Source organism: Anthonomus grandis, chromosome 5, assembly GCF_022605725.1.
Source record: "Anthonomus grandis grandis chromosome 5, icAntGran1.3, whole genome shotgun sequence".
Lineage (NCBI taxonomy): Eukaryota > Metazoa > Arthropoda > Insecta > Coleoptera > Curculionidae > Anthonomus > Anthonomus grandis.
In genome coordinates this window covers 23,281,341-23,295,090 of record NC_065550.1, presented here as the reverse complement: position 1 = coordinate 23,295,090, position 13,750 = coordinate 23,281,341, and the positions used below count along the sequence as shown (strand labels likewise).

Sequence of the window (13,750 nt, the reverse complement as noted above, 5' to 3'; positions counted from 1 at the left end):
GTATATCCAGAATGACTCTTTTTAGGTTTTCCTGTTTACTTCGTCATCTGAGTAATCAGTTCTTGGCATATAAACCTGAACAATATGAAGTGTAACTCGTTTGGGGTTCAACAACAACCTAATTAATCTATTGCTGATGTGCTGATGGCCCCTTCGCTTTCTACATATTAGGTGTACTTCTTACTAGCCAAAAATGCGACTCCATTTTTTCCAGTATTATTTGCTCCCGATATGTAGATAGTGTGGTCCGCTGTATTGAAATCATATATTTTACATTTCAGTATATCCCTAAGATATCGCATAAGTTTTCTCTTTAGATCTCTCTTTTCAGAATGTAATTTTTTTTTCGATTTGGAGAAGGCCTCGACCATCCATGTTTCTACATGAATCTGATTTCGGAGATCACAGTGACTTCTTCTAGTCGTGGTTCAGACCTGTGTTGCCTAATTAAACATATCCTCACAAAATTCATTAAAAAATATAATGATAAAATAAACTATTAGGATATAAATTAATTCATGCCAAAAATATTTAGGGAGCAAGAACTATTGATCTCTTTAACCGCCCTTCAAAGGCCTGTACAAGTATTGCGTGAAAAGTTTGTTCTCTTATCCTCTGTTATCTATTCTATTTGAGTGTTATCCTTATATAAACATTTTTAGGAAAAATTATGATGTTCAGTTTTTTGAGTCTTTATGTCGCTTTCCATTACGATTTCGTCTAGTTAGTTGTTGTTAGATATGCAGTAACTTGGCTTAGTGATTGGCAAACGCAAGCTCTTTATTAGGCATTAGTTCAGTTGCATCTTCGTTTGTAAAAATATTGTGAGGAAATACAAGTAATGGAAACCTCGAATTCTTATACAGAAAACTCTACGGATGACGTAATACCAAACGTTCTATCGCTAATATCGCTATGCTTCTATCGCGTTCTATCGCTAATACATCTGTGGATATACCCAAGTATCGTTTACAAATCGCCAAAAACTAGGCAATCCGCTATACACACACTACGTCAAGCGTCAGCGTCGTCAACTTCATTACCGTTATTTAATATATTGTTGGCAACAATGAAAATGTTCAGAGTGACAGCTTTCAAGGTCAAAATCTCTACCCCATACACCAGAATATACTCAGCACTTAGACTTAAAAAATGCAACCCATTTTAATGATGTAACCATTTATTTGCAGTGCAGCATCATTATACGACTGATTACTGAAAACCATCAACTTAGTTTTGGTTGTATTTATGTTGAGACTTATCTCTTCTCTTATCACGATGATCAAGTCTAAAAGACGTCGAAGGTCCTGGAGATCATCATATAAGATTGCGGTGTCAATGTCTGATCATGCAAGGTTAATTTAAATATTTTATTAGAATATAGATTGAACATTGAATGCGTTTGTCTTTGTTATCAACTGCAGTACTTTTCAATATATTTTAAGTTGAAAAACTTAGGATATTAATACTTATCCAGGAATAAAAATACTTTTAATGTATGCATTATTTTATTGTTCTGCTATCTAGTAATCATTCATTGTAAATACCAATTAGCAAATAGTGATTGTCGGTAAGTTTACTAGCTTGATCAGATAATGACGTTCAAAATTCACACCATTATGCAATATTCTGTCAAATGACTTGCTTCGATTTAAAATTTGGTTTATAATTTATAGGGAATGTGGTACGCAAACTGAATAATTGATTATCATAAGAAGTCAGTAGTTTTATTACTTTCTGTGGGAGTAGAAGAGTAGAATTATTACAAATCTAAGTAAGGCAATAATTTACAATATTATAATGCTAGAAGATGGAGCTAAAAATGAATATAATTGCTAAGAATGAATGGGTTATATATTCAGGAAAATCCAGAAGAGTTCCGTTACATAGAGTTTATTTAATGATATTTTAAAAAGAACCTAATGTGAAAATAAGCGTGATTAATAATTATGATTTTATGTAATCTAGTATGTTAAAATTGTAGAATTATTGGTATGTATGTTGGTAGAGGGTGTTCCGAATTTAAGTCTGACTCGTGGTATCACAGAAACTGTGAAATACAATGTGGGTTAAATTATGGCAGAGCTGTGAAACTTAATGTTTTCTGAAATGCCACTAGAACATTTCGAAGATTTCTGCAGAAATCAAAACAAAAAACGAAATTCAAAAATATCCTCTAACGATATTTTAAGCTATCTTAATGTTTCTTTACCAATAACCATCATTAACTTTTTTTACTTATTGTTATACTAACTTGTTTTAAATTTAAATAGTATATTAGATTTTAATTACATTAAATATAAAAATGATTTATTTAGCAGCAAGCTAAAGCATAATATTTTAATACTTTCATTTAAAGATTTTATATAAAAAGGTAAATTATGTATAGAGAATGATAACTTTCATTAAGAAATTTAAAATATTCATGAAAGGGGCTGGGTTTAGGAAGAAAACACACACAATTTTTAAATTATTTTATAAATACTGAATTGTATCATATCGTATAATAATTACTGAATCAATATAATTATTATTCCTAGTTCTAAGATTTTCTATAGGAAATACTTTTAATATTTATACCATAATTAAAAAAATATATATTTCGATTAATTAAAGTAAATTTGGAACGCATCAAATAACAATTCAAGCGACACAACTTTAAGACAATGAAGTCCGACGGAATTGTTTTCAAGAGAATTGTTATCTAACAGAAGGGAATGTGGAAGAACGAAGGGGCAGACAAAGGCCATTAAAACAAAAAACGGAAATTATCTTCTTACAACAAACGAAAAATTTAAATGAAGTCATCAGTTCTCTTAAGTGTCCTCAACAGATATAACTTTTCGGCCCGGAAGGGAAAGGGTTTTTAAAGCTTTTGTGGTATTTTCAAATAGGACTAATTAAAAAAAAAGAATTTTTCCATTTATAACAAAGAAGTTGGGGTTATTTGATTTTTAAAAACAATTTTTTTAAAAGAAAAACTGATTTATTTTTCTAGGCTTTCCCTTTTAGTTCTTAAGCCCCATTGGCTTGAAATAGTTTTTTTTTGGGTTGATTGAATTAAATCTCCCCCGGGTTTTTGTTTTGCTGCGAGTGGATCCCTTGCGATTTTAGAATGCCATACACAAAAAGGGCTAAATTACGCACCCTAAATGTCCTATTTTCCTACTTTTATTGCTTCCGAGTCGGCTTGATGGAATTGAACAGTTCAATTTTATCAAAAAGTTTTTCTGTGACAGAAAAACTCCATTTTGGCAATTGGGTTATTTGCATTTAATATAGGAAATGTAGCGTTTAAGGTTTTTGAAGGGGGATTTTAAAATACTTTCATAAGATCCACGAATACATTTTATAATTGTATATATATTTTTTAAATGTTCAAGATATAAATTATATAAGTTTTTTTTTTGTTTCAGGCTAGTTTTCTTATCTTACGAGTGAAAATCAATGCTTCAAGCTGTTCGGGGACGTGGATCGAGTTCTCAACCCTTTCGAGTTCTCAAATAGGTAAGAACTTATAACTGATTTAATTTTAAGTCATATTAGACTTTTCTGCATAAAAACATTCAAACATAAATGAGTTTGATTGGTGGCTTATGGTAATTAAATATTTAAAATAATAGTCAAGTTATACAGACTAACTTAAAATTAAAATCATATTTAATTTTTCAACGACATACATTATTTTACTATAACTCAACCATAGCCAAGTGGCCGATGAAATTTGGATGCGCAGTGGCAAAATCCTTTGACAAAGACCGCAGCTCATGTAAAAAATTTCAGTCGTAGATGCCTGTTAGTTTACATCGCAATATTATAATCGAGTGTTATAATCGATATCAATTAAGTGATAGTGACAAGGCGTTTTTTGTGTATTTTTTTAAAGGAAAAATAAATTATTAATCGGTTAAATCGTGAAATAATTATCAATTTATTTACTTTTATAGAAACTAAAGCAGTGACTGAAGAAGTCAATACTCTTTTTAACGCATATGTAAGTTGGAAATCAAGCATCACAAGTGGTGGCTATCATCATGACATGAAGTACAGAAATTATAAAAAGTGGATTACAGAAAATCTTATTCCAAATTTAAAACCAAGAACTGTTACAACCATAGTTCTTGGTTTTAAGTTTGGTTCTTAAATCAATAGCGCCACATACCACAATAAAATAAACGTTATAAAATAGATAAATTCGCTAATATAAAATATAAGATTACCACCATATCATATAGATCTAAACTCAGTTGAGTTAGTTCGGGCTGAATTAAAATCACACGTGGCAAAAAAAAACGTTATTTTAAATTTTAATTAAGTTACAGCCGATTTAATGCTTAAAAGAAAAAGTAAAAATTATTTTTTTCTCATGCCTAGAAACATTAAGTTTACCAAGAATAATAATTAGAAAGTATTTATTTTATTGCAACATAACATTACAATAATAAATAGAAAACAATCTCTGTTTAATATGGATGAACATGAAAAATGTAAGGCCATGTAATTCCATAAGATCCAATAAGAAATAACTACAATAAGAAACAATCGGCTACATTAATCAATTTTATTTGTTATAATAGATGCTCGCAAATTCCCAAATTTCACGGCTAAAATATGACCAATGTAAACTCATGGAAATTTACAATTTTGTATTAAGTTTTTTGTATCTGTTACATACTGACTCTTTCACTCTTTCGTTTGCGCACCTGATCGGCTACTTGGATATGGTTGAGTTGTAACATTCTTTATAATATAGCTCAGACTGGGGTATTAAAAAAAACGTACAAAAAGCAAGAACTGTAAAATTTGTATTTAAGTGGTAAGTCTAAGTTTTTCGGGTTGTCCCAACTGGCTTTGAGGTAGTGTATTCATTGCGTTCAATTTTGGAGCAGCGTGTACGTATCGAGAGAACTTGTTCCTCAAAATGTTCCTGCAATCACTACATGGTTTCGTCGACAGTATGGGAAATTACGCCATCCTGTAATAAACAACAAGTTATACGCACCAGTTTTTATCAAGTCGTAATGAGATCTGACACAAGCTCTTACAAAAAAAACTTAAGAATGGTCTACATCAAGGATCAATGCTTTTGGTTAACTTGTAGATCTCTGACCCAAAACTAGGTATGAAAAACATGGATATGCCGGTAACCTGTTTTCACCTAAATAACGCACTTGTAAAAAGGAAACTGAGTGTCTAGTTTGAAAACAAAACAAAAACCCAAAAATACCTAGGTATGGCACTCGACAAAACACTTTTATTTAAGAAGTACATATTAAAAACAGTAGAGAAACTAAAAACAACAAACAATTTAATATAAAAATTGTGCGAAACATTTCTAAGGTACTTCGGCTTCTACTTTACGTTGCTACCTGTCAGCCCGGGCTCTTGTCTACTCAGCTGCAGAATACTGTGTTCCAGTATGGCTTGTTTAACAGCTCATACAAAAAAATAGATGCACAGCTCAACTATACAATCAGAGTGATTGCCGGTATAACAACAGAGAACTACCGATCCATACAGACTTCGAGGACGCTACTTTAGATTGTTCGTTTGCCAAAATAAGACAATTTTGCTTGTTGCAAAGAAAATTTGATATCGGCTTTAATTATTGGACCAGTTGCATTTTGTAAGATTTCAATCCAAGATCTCGCATTGAAATGCGCCACAATTTGTCACAGGAGAGACCCAAAGCTTAAGAGCAATGGCGGATTTAAAGGAATATTAAGTCAAATCTGTAATGATACTGTAAGAATCTGTAATGAATAATTTACTTGGGGTATAATAGATTTTTTATATACCTAGGAGCTGAAGTTTAATCTATTAATCTTTGAGCTCGTTTCTTCTTTTCAATATCCTACCTAACTTTGTTATGAATATGAAAATTAAAAAACGATAAAAACAATGAGAAGACATACTTTTTAAAAAATACCTAATTTGAACCAACGTGTCGGTAGTTATATCTACTACCGTTATCAAGGTAATTTCAAGTAAAATTAAATTAAATTAAAAATAAAAACAAAATATACTTATCTTGCAAATCTTCAGCTATATAATACCATAAAAACTCCTTTCTAATTTGAAAATACTTTAAATACTTTTTTTATATGGTTTAACAGTTTATTAATAGTTTAACAAATTATTTTGAAAGATAAGAAAAAATTCTTTAAAATTAAAGGGGTGTGATCTTAATGTAAATTATTTATAGAAAATATATGAATATGAAATATTTTAAAGCATTAATTAATTTTGAGAACACCCTGTTCTGCCTCTCTTTTTAGCAAAGGAATCCATCTATTATTAAAATCAGTAGATACCTAAGCATTTATCTTCATTTCCTTTAGTTTACGTAATTTTGAAATTGGTTCTTTTGCTAAAATTAAGGAAGCATTCTATGATTATTGTCGAATGCATGTTGTGTAATTTTGAATTTTTGAAAATCATTGTTTTTTATGTAAGACTTATGTTCATTAATTCTTTTTGGTAATGGTCTACAGGTTTAACCCATGTAAAATTTACCACAAGTACAAAAAAATTTATTGATTATATTTTTATTAAATTTATTTTTATTAAAAGGTTTAGGTTTTGTTAAGTATCGTAATGTACTTTGTGATTTAAAAATAGTTCTTATCAGAAAAACCTAAAATAAATAAAAAAATAAGATTTGTTGTAAAAATTTGTTGATTCAATTTTATACGTGGATTACCAAACTCTTTAAAGTAATTTTCCAAAAATTCTTTGGGATAATTATTTTGTATTAACATATTTTTAATAATTTTTTTTTCAGTTGTTAAATATTAATTATTACAGATAATGTTTGCACGACCATATAAACTCCTCTTTTTACCATTATTGAATGATTAGAATTAAAATTAAGATATCTATTAGTATAATTTGGTTTACGGCAAATTCTAGTTTTAAAATTGTGTAAATCTTTTTAAATTAAAATATCAAAAAAAGGAAGCTGACAATCAGCCTCCTTTTCAAGAGTAAATTTTATAGTAGATTCTTTGGAGTTTATATAATTTAAAAAATTTATAAGATCTATTTCGTTATGGTGATATATTGAAAAAATATCATCAATATATCGCCACCATATTTTAGGTTTTTTGTATTATTAATTTCATATTCCAAATTTTCCATAAATATATTCATTTTATAATGAATATATTCATTACAACAATACAGATTTTACTTAAAAACCCTATTGAAAAAAGTACTTTGTAGTGGATCACTATTTAGTTGTGAATTATCCTGGATTACCCTGACTAGCCTCATGATCTTTTACGCTAATATAGAAATTTAAATACGCTTCATTGAATCTATTAGCCTCTCAAAGTATATTTTACATTTAATTTTGCATAATTATATATAAAACATACTCTTTAAAGCTCAGGATTTTTTATTTTGCAGAAATACAGAAATGTCTCCGGCATGCATTTTTTTTAACGAAAAAAAAAATTTCCGATATCAAACTAACTACACCTTCATCTTCTTCCCATTATCTATAATACGAGAACACCGTGTTTTATTGGGATATAAACAGATTTCTAGAAATAAATGCACTTTAAAAATTCGGAAACTAAATTTTTGCGTTTTATTTTGAGGCCAAAACTGGCCTCTAAAAAAGCCAGATCTCAGCTAATAGGACATAGCGTCGGCTTAAGATGCAAATGGCCTAACTCCAAAATTTTAAATTATTCAGGAAATGCAAAAAACTTGTCAGAATGAGAAAATATAATAAAACAAGATAAGTTTCTAAAATATTTTATTTTGTTTAATGCTTGAACATTATTGCTCTTGTCAAAAATAGGCTTTATTCTTGAAATAGTGGGTTAGGTGATATGTGTTCCATGAGCATGGGTTCGCAACAGGAGATAGGCATTAATCTGATTCATTGCAACTTAATTATAAAAAAACTTTAAAGACGCAAGCAAAAGACAAAAAGAAAGAGGCATTTTACAAATGTGGTAAGTTATCATAAAAAAAATTAAAGTCCTTAGGAATTGAAGATTTAAGGTCCGCTAAGTGTTGAAATTTTTCAGATATAATTGATATTTGAGTCGGATACATTAACGGCAACTCTTCTAAATTCCAGATTTTTTTATCTTGTTTCGTCATTTTATAAGGCAAAGGCATCCATTCTTCTGTATGCCTAATTTTAAAGAGAATTCCGTGTTCATTATACTGAAGTACTCTAATGTTTGTTACAGTAGGATCACCTGACGATCTACCAGGACGGATGGAACTAATGTATTGAACATCTTGAAAGTTTTTGAAATATGTATGATCCAAGTACTCCACCACGTAGGGTTTCGGATTTATATGAGCAGTTTGACGAATATTGACATAGTCTGCTGGGACGTTTATGACTCGGTTTTTTAGCTCGATTATGGAGTGCATTGAATCGCACTCCATTTACGTATCCCTTTTTTCTAAAAATTTTTGCTCAATTGTAATCCCATGCTTTTATGCAAAGTTGAACAGTGCATTGGCAAAAATTGCATTTCTGTTTTATTCAGTGCAACCATCACTGTAAAAAATGACTTTACTAGTAGAGTTTTTTTGGGGTATAATATAAGTCTTTAAAAACTTGTAAATGATGGTAGCAAATGTGTTGGCAGTTTGTCCGGCATGACCCTCATGCCAGAGGAAACAATATCCATCCAAAGATTTAATGACCATAATTGTAAAATTATGGACTATTAATTTTGTTTTATAATATAGAGCGCTGACATTAGATTTTGGATTTCAAAAAAACTTTTACATCTTCTTTTGTTTTGTCAACCTCTTTTTCCTTTCGTGCCTCCTCCTTTTTCTTCTAATGTCCTTGATAGGTAGCTTCGTCGATATTACCAGTTTTGTAACCCACACATGTATCACATTCATCCTTTTTAGGTGAAAAAAGTGCTAAATTAAAATCGTCGAAACTGTTATTAAATGCTGCAATAGATAGCGGTTGTGAATCGTTTTTGCTACACCAGTCATTCTTATAAAACCGATATAATTCCATTTTTGTTTGCCAAGATCTTTCAAGGTATAATTTTTTTGTACTCTTTCGACAATAATGTGACTAGTTTTGGAAGAACTTTAAAGAAATTTTCTTTTTGTGTGTCGATTTTCGCTTTTCGATTCACTATTTGGGAGGAATTATTATCACGCGTATCATTAAGGTCATCATCCACCAAATCATTTGCAGTGTGGTGTGATTTATTTTTTTCAATCAACCAATGTGCAACAGTTCTTGGTGCAATTGAAAGAGTATTGCAAAACATTGTTTTGCACACTCTTATCTTGGATGTTGTATGAAGAAAATATATATAGGAAAATTCCCGTCTTGACTCGTTCTCTTTTTTTCGGTCCCTAGCTCTTGAAGTACTTTTCTTTTTATTCAGCGTCCTTAGAAACAATTGTTTTTTATTACTAGTTTTTGTGACTTACCATTACTGCATTTGCATCTCGGTCCAATAGCTTTTGCCTTTTTTTTATATCATAATTCCATTTTTCTTCTTGCTTTTGTTTTCCAAAATATTCCTTTCCTTTTTGTCTCAAAATCTTATTTTTAATTTTCTTCCGTTCCTTTTGATCTACATGACGTCTCTTTCTGCGTGTCCGTGAAGGGGTTTCGATTGGAGTGTTATTTTGGAGCTCTTCTAGAACTTCATTTTCACTTGAACTTGTTTCATTTTCACTGGGTTCATATGATTTATCTGAACGACTAGAAGAAACTTCAATAACTTCTTCTTCCAAAATGGAGGTTGGGACTTCTTCACCATGAATTGATTCTGGAACGAAATTCTGACGATCTTCTGGCTCAATGTTGATTTCATCTTCAGGAAAATTTGAGGAGATAAAATTCAGGTTAGCAACTTCTTCTTCAGCCATGGTGAGTAAATCATCATCAGTAATTTAATTATTGTCAGCTAATAAGTAGTTATTAGATGCTGAGGACCTTGCTAGATTAGTAGTATCAGTTAAGAGTGTAGATAAATCCTCATTTTGATCGAAAGTATCACAAAATGTTAAGAAATCTCTTGTTGCATCGCTTTCAGAATCGCTTTGTCTGTTGGGCTTTTTCTGGGTGTTTTGTTTAGCCAATAAAAGCATTTTCATCGCACGGGATTGCGGATTCATTCTGAAATATACAGCGTTAATTAGAAAGTGTACTTTTTTATAGCTAAGCAAAAATTCATAACGTTAGTTTTTTAAAATAAAGCCAAATTTTAAATTAGATTTTTTATAGGTATTATAGGGGAAGGACAGGACAAATCTAAGAAAAAACCGTTAGAATTACGGCAATAGAATCCATGGGAATTGAGAGATCCACCTTCAAAGTTTGGGATTTTTCATTTTTCGGCATGCGTTTTTTAAACGAAAATTTTTTATTTCGATATAGTACTAGCTATAACAGCATTTTATTTTGATTAATAAACGCATAATAAACATTTTATTTCTTAATTAATTTTAAGGAAATCCAGAAATTGTGTTTTTTTGTAACGTACCCAATTATATACCTTGAGCCATTTTATTACCGTTCTTTAATATAGTTCTAACTAAACTATTCTTACATTATAAAAACCCAACCATTTCATTTATGAGTTACCCTCTTGATCATATGAAAATTATTTTTTATCCCTTTTATTCAACTTTATTTGACTTCTGCGTTAATCTCTAGATCTTCTAGAAATAGTGTTTTTCTCATATTGTTTACACAATTACTTACGAAAAAAATATTATTTTATAACAACGATCTTATATAATTTACTCAGCCAAACATCGTTTCCTCTTTTAGCTATTACATTCTTGAATAGTTTTATTTTATTGTTCCATTTTACAACTCCACATCACTAAACAACATTGTAATCTCCCAACATATAGAATTTCACCAACAAAGTCCTAATTGAAATCCAATTCTCTGGACCATACGAAATCCCATAAATAATTCACACGATACGTGATAGGTTTGTTGTTTCAATAGGAAATGCGTGTAATCTCGACTGTAAAGCCACGCCTTGGATCTGATCCGAAACGTGCGACTCCAACGCAAACAAAGATTATCTTTTACGAAATTGCCTGAAATGGCGTAAAAGATTTTTTTTCCGTTAAACTTGTGCCATTTTCTAATGCTTATTTATTGAAAAAATGTGACTCAATAGGGCTCGGTAGGCGTCAACTTACAGATTAAGCCGTTTATCATAATTTATAGCATTTTGGAAAGTAGATTGCGAAAGCTTTGACAAATATCTACATCATAAACATATTTATTAAAATTATTTAAAAAGCCTCTTTGGTAGAAAAGATCAAACTATTGCTTGCTTTATGTAAGAAGACCAATTCCATGCAATTATAGTAAAAACATTAAAAAATTTACTGCGGTACTTATCAAGTTGTTAAACGACAATTTAAACATCTTAATGTGTCGAGTAACTTAGCAACATTGTTGCACATTATTTACCATATTTTTACATACTGTATATTATATTTAAGTGCTTTAATTCAACTATCGGCCAGTAATGTTTCGTTATACTGTAATTAAGCAACGATATAGTAATGAATTAATTAATTGAAATATATACCTTCGCCTGGCAACATACGACAGTTTTCTTGAATTAAGTGGGAATTTTAAATTTTCTCAGTCACGTTTTCCCAGAATCTTTGGCTGCTTTAAAATTCCATTTTTTTTATGAAACAATCGGCATCGACAAACATCTGTTGCTAAAAATAAAACTGTTTACGAATCGGTGTAGAATGTACGCTAGCAAAATAAATATGTCATCCGGTGAAGAGGTGAACCCTCTAAAAAGTAAAATTTTTGTTAAAGGTCTTGTAGTTAGACCCTTCTTAAAAACGAATGTGGGTAGGGGGTGTGGAAAGTCATAATTTTTAATGCATTTTTGGCTAGTTTTAGATAATTTTTTTTTACGCTGTTGATAAATTATCTTGATACATTTTTTAGGGCTTAAAATAATAAATCTTATCTTTAAACCCTACATCAGCCAAACATATCAACGTAAAGTAATTTTGTTAGCTTTACAAGATTTTAAGCATAAATATCTATAATTTTTTTAAAATATAAATTATAAATACAAAAACACAAAGTTCAGATGATTTACAACAAACAGTTTTAATATTTATTGGTTTATAATGTAACTATTAGTCGTAATTTCATTTTTTTTAAAAGTAAAAACAAATTTAAAAAAGGAACTTACAGCAATAGTATTTAAAAAATATTTTTGCGTCGCTTAATTAATTTTTTTAATATTATTTTTTTTTCATGATATTAATTATCTTAAAATTGAATTATAATTTTTTATGTGATATTCTCCCATTAAGGAGCAAAAGTTTTTTGGAATGCAGGAAAACAAATAAAAGACGTTATTATTTAATAAGCGATATTTCGATCCTCTATTAGACCTTCTTCAAGCTAAAGAAATAAACTATTATGATACATGTATCTTTATGTAATCCCAGCTAGATAATCAGAACAAAAAACATGTACCATAATAGTTGTGTGCAATATTTTTTTAGCCTGAAGAAGGTCCAACAAGGGATTGAAACCACAAAAATAACGTCTTTTATTTACTGTCCTGTAGCCTAAAAAATTTACTTTAATTATTATATAATCTCAATGACTTAAATATAATTTTGCTTAAAATATAAGTAAAGAAATAAAGGAATAAAAACTACCTACAAAATATTAGAGTCTATTTAAGTCTATGAAAATAAAATAATTATTTTAATTAAGATATTTACTGTTTTTGAATTATATATACTTTATATTACTTTATTATTTTATTAGGAGCAAAATATACTTCCGCTATTTTTAGTTTACTAAAAAAGTCTAAGAATATTTTTAATATAAGCTGCTAAAACTAATAAAACTGAAGGTATTATACTCATCTATATTGTGTGACCGAATTTTTTAATTCGGAATAAAAATTAATTAGGTTATTCCTATTTTTTTACGTAAATGATATAAAATAAAGCTACAAAATTTAAAAATTATTTGTAAAAAATATTTAGTTTAGTTATTATTATTTAAAAAAATTTCTCATAAAAACGGGTTTAAAAGGAAAAAATAAATGTAATTGAAGAGCGGAAATTAGAAAGGGCTTAAGTGCCAAAAAAAGGTTTTGAGATAATAGAGAAAAACTAAATGAAAGTCAGAGAACTTTTTTAAGTAAAGCTTTATTAGGTATAATGCATTTAAACTGAAACGGAAGACCTACTTATTAACAAAAATTTGCAAACTAAACTTCTTACTACAAAATAAAAATGTTTAAACAAGTAAAATTAGGAAAAGGCCTAAGTGCCATAACTGATTTTGAGTATAGAAATATTTATAAAATACATTTTACTTCTTTTTTTGTTCTAAACCATTGTCTTCAATCCGAAGTAGCTGTTTATAAAAACGTTGGTGTTCTGGACTTTGAAGATAACGAATCATGCTTCGAAGAGATATCTTTTCCATCACCTTGCTTTCTGATGAAGCTTTTATGAAGTTTTTATCTTAATAAGTGTAGGATTCGTAGCTTCGATCGTTATTACTGTAGCTTTACTGATATTTAACTTGGCAGTGTTAATATACTAATCCGCCGCTTCTTTTAGGTCCCAAAAGCCGCGTGGAGTCATGTCAACAACATTAAAAGGTGGAGCGTACCTTGCTGATTTTACTATTGCTTGGAGGTCTAAGGGTACAAATGCTTTAGATACTTTCTTCCGTTTTTCTACTACAGCAAAATCTCTATCGCAG

General features: G+C 29.6%; 2 protein-coding genes across 4 annotated transcripts in view; one reads left to right on the top strand and one right to left on the bottom strand.

Moving 5' to 3' along the window:
- Positions 1-13,750, bottom strand: part of LOC126735861 (NADH dehydrogenase [ubiquinone] 1 beta subcomplex subunit 2, mitochondrial-like) — a 490,931-nt gene that overhangs the window by 324,446 nt on the left and 152,735 nt on the right. The window lies entirely within an intron of this gene.
- The window catches only part of LOC126735856 (homeobox protein abdominal-B), a 246,806-nt gene that overhangs the window by 201,833 nt on the left and 31,223 nt on the right, over positions 1-13,750 (top strand). For all 3 annotated transcript variants that reach the window (XM_050439940.1, XM_050439938.1, XM_050439939.1), the window contains one exon: positions 3,417-3,507. The gene's annotated coding sequence lies outside the window, so the exon portion shown is untranslated. The remainder of the gene's footprint in view (positions 1-3,416; positions 3,508-13,750) is intronic.